We start from the raw sequence: 16,000 nt of genomic DNA on the forward strand, positions 1-16,000 counted from the left end.
GTGAGGGTCTGTTGGGAACGTCTGGCCGAGCCCTCTGTCAGGGACATCTTCAACTCCCACCTCCGGGAGAGCTTCTCTCGGATCCCGGGGGAGGCGGGGGACATCGAGTCCGAGTGGACCATGTTCTCTGCCTCCATTGTCAACGCGGCGGCTCGAAGCTGTGGACGCAAGGTCTTCGGTGCCTGTCGTGGCGGCAATCCTAGAACCCGGTGGTGGACACCTGAAGTACAGGATGCCGTCAGACTGAAGAAGGAGTCCTACCGGGCTATGTTGGCCGGTGGGACTCCTGACGCAGTAGATAGGTACCGGCAGGCCAGGCGGGCCGCGGCTCGGGCAGTCTTGGAGGCAAAAACTCGGGTCTGGGAGGAGTTCGGGGAGGCCATGGAGGAGGACTTTCGGTCGGCCTCGAGGAAATTCTGGAGGACCGTTCGGCGCCTCAGAAGGGGGAAGCAGTACTCTGCCGGCACCGTTTATGGTGCTGGTGGGGAGCTGTTGACCTCGACTGGGGACATTGTCGGACGGTGGAAGGAATACTTTGAGGATCTCCTTAACCCGACTGACATGCCTTCCACTGAGGAAGCAGAGGGTTGGGGCTCGGAGGCGTGCTCATCCATCACCCAAGCCGAAGTCACCGAGGTGGTTCGTAAGCTCCTCGGTGGCACTGGGGGTGGATGAGATTCGCCCTGAGTACCTCAAGTCTCTGGATGTCGTAGGGCTGTCTTGGTTGACACGCCTCTGCGACATCGTATGGAGGAAGGGGACAGTACCGCTGGGGTGGCAAACCGGGGTGGTGGTCCCTTTGTTTAAAAAGGGGGACCGGAGAGTGTGTTCCAACTACAGGGGGATCACACTTCTCAGCCTCCCGGGGAAAGTCTACGCCAGGGTACTGGAGAGGAGATTACGGCCGATAGTCGAACCTCGGATTCAGGAGGAACAATGCGGTTTTCGTCCCGGTCGTGGAACACTGGACCAGCTCTATACCCTCCGCAGGGTGCTCGAGGGTTCATGGGAATTTGCCCAACCAGTCTACATGTGTTTTGTGGATCCGGAGAAGGCATTTGACCGTGTCCCTCGTGCCATTCTGTGGGGGGTGCTGAGTGAGTATGGAGTCCGGGGCCCTCTACTAAGGGCTGTCCGGTCTCTGTATGATCGAAGCAGGAGTCTGGTTCGCATTGCCGGCAGTAAGTCAGACTTGTTCCCAGTGCATGTTGGACTCCGGCAGGGCTGCCCTTTGTCACCGGTCCTGTTCATAATTTTTATGGACAGGATTTCAAGGCGCAGCCAGGGGCCGGAGGGGATCCGGTTTGGGAACCTCAGGATTTCATCTCTGCTTTTTGCAGATGATGTTGTCCTGTTGGCTTCATCAGACCGGGACCTCCAGCATGTGCTGGGGCGGTTTGCGGCCGAGTGCGACGCGGCAGGGATGAGAATCAGCACCTCCAAGACCGAGGCCATGGTTCTCCACCGGAAAAGGGTCAGGTGGAGGAGTTCAAGTATCTCGGGATCTTGTTCACGAGTGAGGGAACAATGGAGCGTGAGATTGACAGACGGATCGGGGCAGCGTCCGCAGTAATGCGGTCGATGTACCGGACCGTCGTGGTGAAGAGGGAGCTGAGTCGAAAGGCGAAGCTCTCGATTTACCGGTCAATCTACGCCCCTAACCTCACCTATGGTCATGAACTTTGGGTAGTGACCGAAAGGACAAGATCGGATACAAGCGGCCGAGATGAGTTTCCTCCGCAGGGTGGCTGGACGCTCCCTTAGAGATAGGGTGAGGAGTTCGGTCACCCGGGAGGAGCTCGGAGTCGAGCCGCTACTCCTTCACATTGAGAGGAGTCAGCTGAGGTGGCTTAGGCATCTGTACCGGATGCCTCCTGGACGCCTCCCTAGGGAGGTGTTCCAGGCATGTCCCACCGGGAGGAGACCCCGGGGAAGACCCAGGACACGCTGGAGAGACTATGTCTCTCGGCTGGCCTGGGAACGCCTCGGGCTCCCCCCGGAAGAGCTGGAGGAAGTGTCTGGGGTGAGGGAAGTCTGGGCATCCCTGCTGAAGCTGCTGCCCCCGCGACCCGGTAACGGAAAAGCGGGAGAAGATGAGTGAGTGAGTGAGTGACAATTAGTGCCACTGGACTAAATTATTAAAAAAAAGGCCTGGATAATCGAACTTACTGTATGTCACATTTCTTTTAGCGTACCCTACTGTTAGTTAAAACCTACAAAATACAAGCAAAACAGTAAGAGTTAAAAGCTAACCTCAATGAAAAAAGCTAGCTAACATGCTAATTGGTTAGCTTGTCCAGCTAACCAAATAGAAATGAAGCTATTTTGAAGAATGTATTACCTCTGGCTCTAATATAAGAAAAACAACCATGTATAATGTTATATTAGCAAAAATGATAAGATATAACCTTATATTAGAAATGATAAAACATTCAGAAAATATTTACACTCCTTGTTCAAGTTTGCTTGTGTTTGACAGTTGACAGTTGATGCTACAGTTGGTTTGAGATTTCAAATTCTGAACATTCTAAACACTTAACAGTGGGAAGACACGCCCTTTTTACTGAACATTCGAAGCATTCTAAATGGGTTGCATCCCCCGCATTTTGCTTCATTACTCATTCCACAAATGGAGATTTCTTACAAGTTGTACCTCGTTGGAAAGGGGACTAATTGGGCCTTTTTTTGGTGTAAACAATACACCAACAGGTATTTCCAAAAGGGAGATGCACTTGATTGAAAAAAACATTTTCAAGCGTTTTTGGGTAATTTTGCCCTAAAATACTACTTGAAGCTCATTTTTCCCTAATAAAGAGTGGTTCTACCATCCCAGTAACCTTTCCATTGGATTCCTGGTGTCAATATTATGAGAAAAAGTGTGTTTGTTTGTCTTTCTAGGATTTATGGTTCAGAAGTTATGGAAATCGGCGTTTTTGCCATTTTAACAGGCAAAAATTCTAAATGGGTTCCAAAAAAGAACTTTCGGACCAATTTTTTTTCGGGCAACAAGCAGAAATCGTAAGCAAACACCTAAAGGATCCCAAAAAAACACGTTTCAGAAAAGAGTCCATCGGGTGCTCGGGAACCCCTCCTTCCTACTAGACTACAGCCAGTGTCCGTCACTGCGTGCAGCAGCAGCGTGCCTGCACCAGCAAGACGTTGCTCTCTGATTATGGCTACAGTTTATGAAAACCCCAAATAAAAAATAAATTAATTTATGAAATCAATAAACAATTCCATCATCAAAATTATAACAAATAAAGGTTCAACATATCTTGCTTTGCATGTAATAAGACTAGGTAATATATTAGTTTCACCTTTTAAGTTGAATTATTGAAATAAATTAACTTTTACACCATATTCTAGTTGATTATTGAAATAAATTAACTTTTACACCACATTCTAGTTGAATTATTGAAATAAATTAACTTTTACACCATATTCTAGCTGAATTATTGAAATAATTTAACTTTTACACCATATTCTAGTTGATTATTGAAATAAATTAACTTTTACACCACATTCTAGTTGAATTATTGAAATAAATTAACTTTTACACCATATTCTAGCTGAATTATTGAAATAAGTTAACTTTTACACCATATTCTAGTTGATTATTGAAATAAATTAACTTTTACACCACATTCTAGTTGAATTATTGAAATAAATTAACTTTTACACCATATTCTAGCTGAATTATTGAAATAAATTAACTTTTACACCACATTCTAGTTGAATTATTGAAATAAATTAACTTTTACACCATATTCTAGCTGAATTATTGAAATAAGTTAACTTTTACACCATATTCTTCACCTAAAGCAATATTCTACACCTTGGCTGATGTGGACATACATAGCATAGGAGGCTATTTCAGCTGCTATATGGTTGGCTGTCTGTACAGTCATGCAAGTTCAATGCTATTAAAGAACACGTTTTTTCATATAAAATAAACACATTTTTATGCAGTTTAGAAGTTTTGGGGCTTTTTTTTGGCTCCTGCACTGCTGAAATCGGGGCGTCCTTTATTTCTATTTCTGAAAGTTGGCAACCCTAGGTGCAAAATATGCCATGAGCATCCCAATCTGGCCGATAAAAACTGTAACTTTTATACTGACTCTACGGATTAACACACACCATAATTTGTTAATTCATCTTTATAAGTGAATAAATATTGTTTCGCCTATAACTTATTCCTGCATCCCTCTTTTATCGATCCGGCGAGACGGGTCACCGCGTTTTGGAGGCCCAAGTCACATATCCAGGGGCTCCTCTGAGCACCAGGCCAAAATAGTTATGTGCAGCCCTGTATATATATATGTGTATATATGTATGTATGTATATGATTGGCCAACAATGATGCATTTGTCCAATCAAGTTTCAAGTATCATTATTTAGCTCTGCCCTCCTGAATGACTAAGATGATTGTTTGTTGAGTTTTTAAATGTCTCTCCCTTTCTAAGTTAGAGAGCAGTTTCAATGTCTTCAAGTAATGGTACTTAAGTAAAAATATATTATCATTTGATTACCACTCAGTGGACTGTTGGACCGGAGGGGGAAAACGCGGTCCTCTTGTGTCAGAAGGTGGTTGTTGGTTAAGGGCAATTACACTGCTGTAGTTTCTCTGTTCGACTGTAAAAACCAACAAGTAACTTTTATGTTGTAAATTCAAGATTCACATTGTATCCCTTGTTGTTTGGGATAAAACACAATAACAGTCAATTTTAGGATAAAGGAAATAATTTATAGCAGAAATTCTTTGACACAGACTTTCAACTTTCCTCAGTGCAGGTTATTTATATTCCTGGCTCCTGACGTACTCCTTCTGGGAGCTTTCCATCAGCAGATCTCCTCTCGCTTATCCAAGGAAAAGTGTTGTATTTCTTTGTTTTTCTTTCTGCAATAACCTCTGCAATATATACCCCTTGTAATAGAAATCACATGATTTCTGTTCTGTTGCTATAGAGTGTGATAAGAATATCCCTGAGATGCTGTGGCAAACTGTCCAGGGTGTACTCTGATCTGCCTCCTTTTTCTTCCTGTGAATCAACAAATCACATACAAAACACTGACTCGCCCAATTCCCCCTCTAGGGCCTTAGGGTCTTTTGTCCTTTTTGTAGGTGGTTTATTTGGTCAGCATGTGAGATGTTTTGGTCACATGACTGCTCGGGTGAAGGTCCCAGCAGCCGCTTATAACCCTGAAACCTCCCACCAGTAACTGAAGACGCTTTTTGGATGAGAACTAAAAAAATCTACATGAACCAAGAAAAGAAGGTCAGTTATCTTCTATTAAAGCTGTTTCGGATTACTATGACTATGAGAATTTACATCAGCATATGTGGGTCTGTGATGTCATAGTACCTTTAAAATCTGAATAGCTAATTTGTTGACACATTTAAAGACTTTGTATTTGCGAAAGAAGCTCCAGCTGACTAGAATTTGTATGCATGAAATTGTGTAACTTCCGATCATATAGTTATTTTAAAAACATTCTGTTTGACCACTTTATTTTGAAATTTTCAACAATGCAAGAATACAACTTATTCCCACTAGAAATTTGAAACTTAATTACACAGGTGACGAAGGACCGTGAGGTTAAAGAATAGTTTTAAAAATATTTGTTTTACTTTTTTTTTTTACATGTGTGCTGCCTCCATTACACTTGCTGCGCATAATTAGACAGCCAGATAAACTCCTTCCTGACATCATGACTCTGAAGACATTTGACTCTTTATCCACAGGTTTATTGATGTGGTGAGGAAAGGTAAAACTAGAACAGGAATGCAAAAAATATAAATCAATAAAGAGTTGCTTTTAAAATACAAAATAACCACAACATGTACCAGCTTAAACTTCAACATGAATTAATCCACATGTTTTCTTTTATCACTTTTTTTAACTGTGACAGGATGTATGTATTTATTATCATTTTCTTAACTTCAAATGTTGTATATTAAATAATATCCTTCATGTCATACATTTTCTGCAGATTTCCTACTACGCCCACGTGGCCAGTATCAGAGCCGTAATTATTCATCAAATTTTAACATTAAACTTCAAAAATGTCAAAAATAATTCTCTAGAATTGTAAATTATAACAAAACAAATCGATACATACCCACGATGCTATCAAAGGCATAAAACGTAAGCAGATGTTGCTGGATTAAACAAAGGCGACCGGTTTTCTTCAGCTCTCTTGCTTTCCACCGGATATCCGGGCTTCTAGTCACATGACACTCCCTGTAATTAGTCCCTGAGACTTGACAAAAAACGTTAACATTACTTAACCAAAACAACATGATCTGTAATACATTACTGTTGTCTTAATTGACCTAACAAAAAACAACTAATAAATACAAACAGAATAATTGTTTCTTTAATCTTTTTTTTTCTTTTAATATCTAACTGAAGTTTTAGACAATTCAGGTTGTTCTTTACTTTTTAACTTTTAATGAGAATTTTTCTTACTCTTGCTCATTATGTACTGACAGTCTTGCCAGAGTTACTTAATGATAATATAAGTTAATAAATCTCTAGTATTGAACTGGATAGTATTTAGAAAACTCTGTCCATGTATCAAGTAAATGTCTAAGGTGATAATTTGGATCAAAATTTAGTTTATTCATGATTTGTTACTCTTCATACAGTGGACGGCTCAGAGGTCCAGCCAGGGTGTTCAAGCTCATGTTGATCTTGCTCGGTTTGAGTGGAGCACGCCGTGTCCGTGTGTGCGGGTGTGTTTGTGTGCCATTGAACACTCATGATTAGTGTTCTCAGTGACTGGCTGGCTGATCGGGTTGATTTGTCCACCAGTGCTGTGTGTCAGCCGGGCTCAGTGTCTGCACAGGAGAACATGAGTGAAGGAGCAGATAATTGATAGTGACAAGGCACTCCCAGCTTTAATTGCTGCTGGTGAATTAGATTACCTTTTCAAAGTGCCTTCATTAGCAGAGGGAGAGCCATACCAATGGTCCCCTGATTGGCCTCATATTGTTTTGCCGCGAACCCCGCTCTGGCAAGGCACAAGAATATGTGTGTGTTTGTTTTTGTTTTGGATTAAAATTACTCCCTCATTTTAATGTGCAGGGGAAGTTTCTCCACATGTGTGTATGCTACATGTCAGTCATGTCAAGTTGCTACATTTGTGACATGTAATGCACTGAGTAAAATGTGTATTTGAGAGTTTATTGCTTCTAAAGGATATTCCAGTTTTGAGGACTGGGTTCAATTTATTATCAAAAACTGTTCAAGATCATGTTTTTGGCTCAAGTTTTTGGCTCAAGTCAACAGTGTGGCAGAGGTGAGCTTTGCACCTTTTATAACAAAATTATCTTAAGAAGCTTTTGTTGATTCCTGAGCTTTAACTTTGTTGTAGCACTGTCCACCACACTGCAGTACTCAAACTACAGTTAACTGCTGCTTAGAACTATTACTTAATGGCAACTGTCTTCATAGAGGTGTGTGTGCAAGAGACCTGCTAAAATACAGTATTTCCTCATCTTCAGGTAGGATCAGCACCATGGAGAGAGCCGCAGAGCAGCGGTTCTGTTCTTTAAATAACTCACACTCAGTCCTGAAAAGCTGGACGTCCATCACAGATCAGTGTAGATGTTTTTGGAGACTGATTTTGCCTTTATACACCATCACAATGGATTTATTTGAGAGAAGAGGGGAAAAAAAACAAGCTCTCATCGTTGATCATCATGCAGACTTGAGGTTTTTCTTTTAAAAGTTTAACAAAATGATGACATTTAGTCAGCGGTATTTAGCAAGCGATCTCCATTTTCAAGAGCTCACATTTATTTGGACATAGTGACATATGTAGGTATAACCCTAGATTGTAATACTTGCAAGAAAATCCTTTGCATTCCTACCTGGAATTCTGGACATTCTGGACACCTAGAGAAGTTTTGCCATTAATACTGCCAAATGCAGCAAATATTAATCAGGAAATACAGAGACAGATTCAATAAGAGTTTTAAAATGTTTGGCCATCACATGTAAATTAACTAGTGTGACCAAAGATCAATGTTAGTTTGTCAAAATGTAAAGTTGTTTTTGAGGTTCCAACTACCCTGTCCCCTGTGCAAAAAAATACATTTCTCAAGAGCTTAATGAAAGGTTGAAATTAATTTTTCTGTGACTAGTAAGAGGAAGTAAAAATGTGCTATCATGGACTCGCACTGCAACATAGTTTTAATGCTTGTAGAGTGATACTTCTGACATGGCTTGGTCTTACCATTTAAAAAGAATCACATTTCATAGAACAATTACTATTGTTTGGTGTTTATCCTTCTGCAAATTTCTATTTGTTTTAGATATATTTAACTTTTTTGTGACCCAAATTATACTTGACTTAATATGTTGTAAGTGCCTTGTTTGAATAACCAGTTATTTTGTCACCTACATGTATGATGAGGCCTTGTGTTAGGCATATGTTGGAGCTTCATTGTATTGGGTGACTAATATGAAAAAGCATGGCCATAGGCCTGTCTTTGTCTATGCAGAGATATAACATGAATCCTGATGTAATGTTAGTTTAGCAATTGCATTACTCTCAGTATGTAACTTCCTCCTTGTGCAAGAATGAAAACCTCCACCGTATAAAGTTAGAAATGCTGCTGACGTTCTGATAAATTCTTTTAAGAACATTTATTACTGCTCGGTATGAAATAAGTCTTCTGAAACTGTCCTTTCCCCATGTGCGATCAAAAGCATCAAAAGTTGAAAAATCCCCATATTTGGACGGAAGCAACAGTTTCTCCGTCACGCATGGAGCCCTCAGTTGAGTTTGGCTATGCTTGACCTCACCACCCTCAAAGTGAACAGATGGTAATGCTCAGGACACTTTAGCGCATATATATGAGCCCAAACTCATAGTGACATGAGCATCTTACAAAAATGACTTTCTTCCCACACCCTCAACTATAAAACCTTACTCACTCCCTCCAAAAGCTATTCTTCATTCTCTAGCACCAGTTTCAGCTGTCCCCCTTTATCCTATTTCTATATCTGTCTTCAGTCACTGCTCCAACATAAGCCCCCCAAGAACCACGATTCCCAGAAAACACGCGCGGGCATCCCCGTCTCCGTCTCATGCTTCATTCCCACTGCAGTCAGCCTGCAGCCCCCCCGCTGAGTTAAATGGAGTGTGCTGGCGTCGGGGGAGCCGGGCGTGCTCAGTTCAGCTCAGCTCAGCTGGGCTGCCAGGGCTCTAAGCCTGGTGTGTGATTATTGTCAGAGCCAGACTCCTCCGCCCAGGACGTCTGCGCTGATAGGTACTATATCACCAGGTACTGCCAGGAAAAGGACGGAGGGATGAGAGGGTGAAGGAGGGATTGAAACTAAGGAGAGAGGAAAAAGGGCGGGGAAAGTGATGAGAACGGCTGCTGCTGCTGCTGCTGCTGCTGGGGGAGAAGGAGAAGAAAAGTGAAAGGGATTGAGAGAGAGAGAGAAAGGATTGAAAAAGATAAAGGAAAGGGAGCAAGCAGGAGAGAGGGGCAAATCATCAAAGGGAAAGCGGCAGCTACGTTGAGCAAGGAAAAGACGGATGTACGTTTATGGTAGCAGACAAAGACTGGGAAAACACACAGGGAGTGATATAGAGATGGAAAGACAGAAGAATAATGGGTTGGGAGAAGAAAGTAAGGCAGCAGGGAAATCAGTATTGGAGAGAAAGAGAAGGAGAGATGGGGAGAATGGATGGAAAGAAAAGCCAAGTAACAAAAAAATTAGGAGGCAAAATTTTCAAGCGAGTGTGCTGTGATTGTTTTTTTTTTTTCTCTCTCTCTCTCTCTCTCTCTCTCTCTCTCTCTCTCTCTCTCTCTCTCTCTCTCTCTGTGAGCATGTCGGAGTGAGCGGGCGGGGCTGAGCGTTTGAGTGAGTGTGACTGTTGGCAGCTGTGCCAGGGACAGTTGTTTTCTATCTTTTTGCTATCTTTTCTATCTCTTTATTTGTATCTTTTTTCATTTCTTTATAGTGTTAAGCTTTGGTTCTTTTTGGGTTAGCAATACTGGCGTGGAGTTTGTTGTTTGTCTTTTTGTCTTGCTTTACCTGGATGTCTGCTTCCCGGGCGTGGTCGCAGCCGCTCAGGTATGGAGAGTTTTGAAAAACTCACGCGGCGTCATGCTGTTAAAATAGCATCGAATGCCAGTGTAGAGGTTTGCAGTTTGGCAGCAGGAGAAGTTGTAGGGCATGGCAATATTTTGTCAGCGGCCCGCATGAACAATGCTATTGTGATGTTTTTGTGCACTGTTGATATGGCTAATGAGCTGGTTGAAAGGGGTTTGGTGGTTGATGGCATTTTTCATACTGTCCTTCCTCTATCAACCCCATCAAAGAAAGTGACTTTATCTAATGTTCCTCCTTTTATCAAAGATGAGGTTTTAGTTGAAATCCTTTCAAGGCATGGTAAACTGGTTTCCGCAATTAAAAAGATTCCAATTGGAAGCAAATCCCCTTTACTGAGTCATGTAGTGTCATTCAGGCGCTCCGTATTCATGGTCTTGAAAGACAACAAGGATGATTTGGACCTAAGTCTAAACGTGAAGGTGGATAACTTTAGTTATGCCATCTATGCTTCAACAGGTGTTATGAAGTGCTTTGGTTGTGGGCAAACAGGGCACCTTGTTCGTGTGTGTCCTAAAGAGAAAGAGAATTCTAGTGATGTGAAAAAAAATCACGGAAACACTAATAGGACAACGCCTAATGGAGCTGTGGTGGTTGAGCAGGCTACCGAGATGGGTGCGTCTGCTGTTGCGGCACCCGCTGAAACCAGTGGGACTTCGTCTGCCTCAGCCGAGTCGGTAGGGGCAGATAATGCGTCCCTTTTGCGGGAAGAGGTTATCGGGGTAAACCCGACCGATAAGCCAGTAGGCCTACATGCAGAACAAAGTTCTCCCTTAGATGATGCAGTAGATGCAGAATCTGAGAGTCAATCCATACAGAACTCGCAGAGCAGCGTCTCTGAGGCCAATTTTGACCAAGTTCTTGCGTCTCTGGATGACTCCCTCATGGATACAGAGGAAACTGTTTTTAAGATGCCCCCCAAAAGAAAGAGACCTAAAAGGACTAAAAAGAACGATGTTTTGGCTGACCTTAGCGGCACAGATAATGAATATGAGAGTGATTTTTCTGACTGTAGTGTTAAATGCAGCTTACGTCAGAGTGGTTTTTCTAGTTGCGATTATAGTGTGGAAGACATAAGATCCTTCTTGAAAAAAACAAAACATATGAGAAATGTTCAGATTGACGACTACTTCCCTGATGTGGAGCAGTTCCTCACGAAAACTAGATCTTTTTTGAGTGAGGGCTGCTTTACGAATCCAGAGTGCTACCGTCTCAAAAAGATAATGACCAAAATTAATGTCTTGTTGAATAGTGATGTCTGATGTCTAGTTTATCTTTCACATGAATTATGATGATGGTGTGCACACAACTCTTATATTTTTTTCTTCTTATGACGGGAGAAATCAGAATTGCTTCCTTAAATTTAAATGGGGCCAGGGAAGGAATTAAGAGGGCCTTGTTATTTGAAACGATTAAGAAGAATAGGTTTGATGTGCTTCTTGCTCAAGAAACTCACACTGACGACTCAATTGCTGCTGACTGGGCAAGTGAGTTTGATGGCCTGTCTATTTTAAGTCATAACACATCCAATAGTGGTGGTGTTGCTATTCTGTTCTCTAGGACCTTTACTCCTATTTCCTACCAGACTGAGGAATTAGTCAAGGGCAGACTTCTAAAAATCAGAGCCCAATTTGAAAACAATTTCTTTGTGTTTTTTTGTGCTTATGCACCCACCACGCCAGTGGATAGAATGCTTTTTTTGAATATATTAAATGATGCTCTAGGCAATTGTGAGTCTGAAGATTTTTTACTCTTGGGAGGTGATTTTAATTGCACTGAAAATGCAATGGACAGAAATCATGTAGAGCCACACATGCCCTCACGCAGAAGACTCATAGAACTGATGATTGCGAATGAGCTTGTTGATGTCTGGAGGAACTTTCACAGTTCACAGAAGCAATACACCTGGGTTCACTCCTACAATAACCGTTTGACTTTGGCTAGACTGGACAGATTTTATGGTTTTAAGCATCAACTTAGTTTGTTTAGGAAATGTGCGATCATCCCAGTTGGTTTTTCAGACCACAGTTTGGTTTTTTGTTCTCTTTCGTTAAGCTCTGTAAAATCTAAAAGCTCTTATTGGCATTTTAATAATAATTTGTTATCCGATGGCCATTTCAGAAAGGTTTTTAGACTATTTTGGCAGGATTTCAAGAACACAAAACCATCATTTAGCTCTTTGCAACAGTGGTGGGACTTTGGCAAGTCACAAATAAGACAACTGTGTCAGGAATATACTTTCTGTGTCACAAGGGACATAACTCGCTCAATGGTAGAACTTGAAAAAGAAATAATTGAACTCCAGCGTTTAGCTGAACAAACTGGTAATCAAATTTATACGGCAAGTGTTAAAGTGAAGCAGAAATCATTGGCTGACTTGCTAGGTATAAAGGCACAGGGAGCACTGGTCAGGTCCCGCTTCCAGGGCGTGGAGTTGATGGACGCCCCTTCTAAATTCTTTTTTAATTTGGAACAGAGGAATGGGCAGAAGAGGTTCATTCACTCTCTGCTCTCTGAGGATGGCTCACTGTTGACCAATCTGGCTGAAATACGTCAGAGAGCAGTCAGGTTTTACGAAGAGCTATATAAGAGTGAGAACTCAGATATTCAGCTGAAGGATGGCCAGTCATTCTTTGAAGATCTACCCCAGGTGGCCGAAGACGAGAATGCGTTCCTTGGAAGGGCTTTGACCCTAGAGGAGCTGCAGAGAGCCCTCCAGAGTATGGAGGGTGGAAAGGCACCGGGGTTGGATGGTCTACCCGTGGATTTTTATAAGTCCTTTTGGTCTGAAGTGGGCAACGATGTGTTGACTGTTCTCAGTGACAGTCTTGCCAGGGGGCGTTTGCCACTGAGCTGCCGAAGGGCAGTACTCACTTTGCTCCCCAAAAAAGGGGACTTGAATGACATAAAATCATGGAGACCTGTGTCAATCCTCTGTACTGAATATAAATTGCTCTCTAAGGCATTAGCTAATAGATTGAGTAAAGTTGTGGAGCAGGTTGTTCATCCTGACCAGTCCTACTGTGTGCCAGGTAGGTTAATTCAAAACAACATTTCATTGATCAGGGACATTTTTGATGTTGGTAAGCTGTTTAATTTGGAATTTGGCTTAGTATCCATTGATCAAGAAAAAGCATTCGATCGTGTTGAGCACAATTATTTGTGGAGTGCTCTGGCAGCCTTTGGTTTTTGCCCTGAGTTTATTGGTATGATTAGAGTTATGTACTGTGACATCGAGAGTATTTTAAAGGTTAATGGTGACTTGTGTGCTCCTTTTAAAGTTCACAGAGGGGTCAGACAAGGTTGTGCCTTATCAGGTATGTTATACACTTTGGCAATTGAACCCCTCTTGGTGAAGCTGAGGAAAGAACTGGTGGGGGTGAGAATTCCAGCGAGTGAAAGTGTTTTTAAACTGTCGGCATATGCAGATGACGTTGCAGTACTTGTAAATGATCAAAGGGACATAAATATTATGTTAAAGATTGTTGATGATTTTAATGTGGTTTCCTCAGCAAGAGTAAACTGGTCAAAAAGTTTAGCTATGCTGGTCGGGACTTGGTTAAATGGGGAGCCAAGCCTTCCGGCTGGCTTACATTGGGCTAGGAGTGGTTTTAAATATCTTGGTGTTTTTTTAGGGAATGAAACTTTTATTCAAAAGAACTTTGATGGGGTGGTGGAGAAAGTTAAGGGCCGCCTTGATAAATGGAAATTCCTTTTAAAGAAGATATCCTACAAGGGGCGTGTTCTTATCATCAATAATTTGGTGGCATCTGCCCTTTGGCATCAGTTGTCTTGTGTGGACCCTCCAGCAAAGTTGCTGTCAAAGATCCAGTCAATCCTAGTGGACTTCTTCTGGGATAAGCTTCACTGGGTTCCACAGAGCATCCTATATCTACCTAAAGAGGAAGGTGGACATGGACTTGTGCACCTACAAAGTAGGACAGCTGCCTTTCGGTTGCAGTTTGTCCAGCGTCTTCTTATGGGACCTCTGGATTCCGGCTGGAAATCTGTGGCATGTGCCATTTTACAGACTTTTGATGGACTGGGGCTGGACAGAACTTTGTTTTGGATGGATCCAAGGAGATTGAACGTCAACAAACTCCCTGTGTTTTATCGCAATTTGTTTAAAGTTTGGTCCCTTCTTACAGTGAAACGCACAGGAAGCACAGTGTCTCTGCATTGGCTTTTAAAGGAGCCCCTAATCTTTGGTTCCGTTTTAGATATGTCTCTTGAAAAGTCTCTTCCCGCAGTCACACATAGCCTTCTTAGGTCTGGAGTCATTACTTTAGAGAGTTTACTCAAGTTCGCAGGACCAGATCTTGTTAACGCTGAACAAGTTGCCAGTCAACTGGGGATGAGATCTGTTCGAATAGTAGCTCAGTTACTTAAGAAATGGCGGGCCTCCCTTACAAGGGAACAATTACAGATGTTGGCAGACTATTTTAGAGGGCTGTGCAGTTCAGACTGTAATGATCCTTTTCCCAATCTGTCATTGTCTCCAAATTTGACAGGTTGTACTGGTCCGTACTTGCATTTTGAACAATTGTCTCTTTTGGGTCAGAAGCCAGCTGCTGGCAAGTGTTTATATAAACTGTGTGTGAAGTCCTTTAACAAAAAGTCTCTGGACAAGAGGGTGGAAACACCCTGGTGCACTGTTTTAAAAATGGGGGAAAATGTTCGACCCCAGTGGAGAGCACTATACAAGTCACCCTTAGCCAAAAGATGTGGGGATTTACAATGGAGGATTCTGCACGGAGCAATTGCAGTTAATGCCTTTGTTTCAGTGTTGAATCCTGTTGTAGATCAAGAGTGTCCATTTTGTTTTGTAAGAGAGACTGTGTTTCATTCCTTCATGCAGTGTGTAAGGTTACGACCATTATTTGTGGTTCTACAGTCACTCTTTGATCATTTTAATGAAACATTTTCAATGGAGACTTTTATTTTGGGTTTTAAATATGTGCGGAAACATCGTTTCAAATGTCAGCTGATAAACTTTCTCCTAGGTCAAGCAAAAATGGCAATATATGTTAGTCGTAGAAACAAAATTGAGCAAACTTCTAGCGACGACATAGTAATGGTCTTTTCAATACTTGTGAGGTCTCGCATGTTAATTGATTTTCATTTTTATAAGGCCATGATGAATATTGAAGCTTTTGAAGAAATTTGGTGTTATAATAGTGTGTTGTGTATGGTTGCTAATGATGAATTGCAGTTTGCACATTTCTTGGAGGATAAAGCATGACTTGACCCTCAATTTTATCTATTTATTTTTTATTGTATTGTTAATGTGATTGTACTCTGCACAAAGTGATCATGTATTATGTGACAAGAATGTAATAAAAGGTTTTTGAAAATTCAAAATTCTCTCTCTCTCTCTCTCTCTCTCTCTCTCTCTCTCTCTCTCTCTCTCTCTCTCTCTCTCCCTCGCTCTAAATGGTGGGGATGTGGCCTGTATCTGCCGGCAAGAAGGAACTCAATTTGGGACAATTTACTCGGCGGTCTCAGCCCTGATGCACCTCAGGGACGGAGAATAGAGAGAATGAAAGTGAAGGAAGATAGAATCAGCAAGACACACAACATGCTCCCGGCACACAATTGCTGCCGAGTAGATTTCACTTAGTTAGTTCTAACTCTCCCAGGCGTTCAATACGATTGAGTTTATAAGGCTTGGAAATGAAAAGCCTAGGATAAGGTTAGATAAACTCTGCGCTATTTGATTTCAGCCCACCTCACTCAGAAAAACCCACACAACACAGATGGCCGTAGGGGATATAATAAAATCGGTTGGTGCAAAGGGGTCATATGGGTGATTAAGGCTTGAATGCGTTATGTGTTTTGACCCCTTACTCCCCATACCTGCAGTGTTGTCT

The 16,000-nt window shown here is 42.0% G+C and overlaps 1 protein-coding gene across 1 annotated transcript in view; it reads left to right on the forward strand.

Moving 5' to 3' along the window:
* LOC133440587 (neuroendocrine convertase 1-like) overlaps nucleotides 1–16,000 on the forward strand; it is a 228,783-nt gene that overhangs the window by 18,582 nt on the left and 194,201 nt on the right. The window lies entirely within an intron of this gene.

The sequence above is a fragment of the Cololabis saira genome, chromosome 3 (assembly GCF_033807715.1).
Source record: "Cololabis saira isolate AMF1-May2022 chromosome 3, fColSai1.1, whole genome shotgun sequence".
In the NCBI taxonomy this organism is placed as follows: Eukaryota; Metazoa; Chordata; class Actinopteri; order Beloniformes; family Belonidae; genus Cololabis; species Cololabis saira.